The 833-nt window shown below is 43.1% G+C and overlaps 1 long non-coding RNA gene across 1 annotated transcript; it reads right to left on the minus strand.

Annotated features, from left to right (window-relative positions):
• Nucleotides 1-456: 456 nt before the first annotated feature.
• LOC111410959 lies at nucleotides 457-831 on the minus strand. The gene is made up of 3 exons (XR_002705792.1): nucleotides 791-831; nucleotides 607-678; nucleotides 457-528 (listed from the first exon to the last, which is right to left on the minus strand). It is a non-coding gene; the product is annotated as an uncharacterized LOC111410959 (long non-coding RNA).
• Between the last annotated feature and the right edge of the window lie 2 nt (nucleotides 832-833).

The following is an 833-nucleotide window of genomic DNA, read 5'->3' on the forward strand; positions in this document are numbered from 1 at the left end:
CAAAATACAAAAGCATGCTGAACCCCGTCATCGTGCTATGTTCGGCAATTTATCCACAAGTATTAATGTTTTTGCTTTGTGCTCTCCCTCGTGTACAGAGTCCTGGTAGCAGGTGCCGGACATCGCAGTCGTGCGGATCTCCGTCTATTTGTCGTAACTGCCCGTCCTGGTCGGGCAACATCGACGGGAACTGGGAAAGTTGCAACGTAAGCAACTGAGAACGAAAATTAAATTCAATTGTCCAAAATTAAGGCAATACCTTGCACTTCATCCACTGCAACAAGCGCTAGCACGAGGTCATTGTCAGGGCATGGCTCAATGTGTACTGTGTCTGTCGAAAAGAACAATTAAATATTTTCAGTGTATAACTACATGTACGAATTTTCAAATTATGCCAAGTACATGAAATAACAATCTACAAGTTTTCCTCATAAATGACCCACATACCCTGCAAATTTATGGTTCCAGTAGGCACCATGTCCTTCTCTTTCTCACAGTCGCCAGGCGATGGGTGGTGGGCCCCTTCGACTACAACAAATGAACAATTGTAAACTAATCGAATGCCTGAAATAATATTTGTTGAAATTGTGAAAAATAATGCAATACCTTGCACTTCTTCCATTGTAGAGGGCTCTGGCACGGGGCGATCCTCCGGGCACGGCTGAATGTGCGCTATGTCTATTCAGAACAACAACGAAACAGCGAATGGAAAGTGAATTTTAACAATTTTCAAAAGTTCCGAAACACATGAATGATAATTAATCAATTTGCTCAAAAGTAACCGACGTACCTTCCACACTTTCGGTTCCAGTGGCCAGTGGCATATCCTGCTC

The sequence above is a fragment of the Olea europaea genome, chromosome 15 (assembly GCF_002742605.1).
Source record: "Olea europaea var. sylvestris chromosome 15, O_europaea_v1, whole genome shotgun sequence".
NCBI classification, from domain to species: Eukaryota; Viridiplantae; Streptophyta; class Magnoliopsida; order Lamiales; family Oleaceae; genus Olea; species Olea europaea.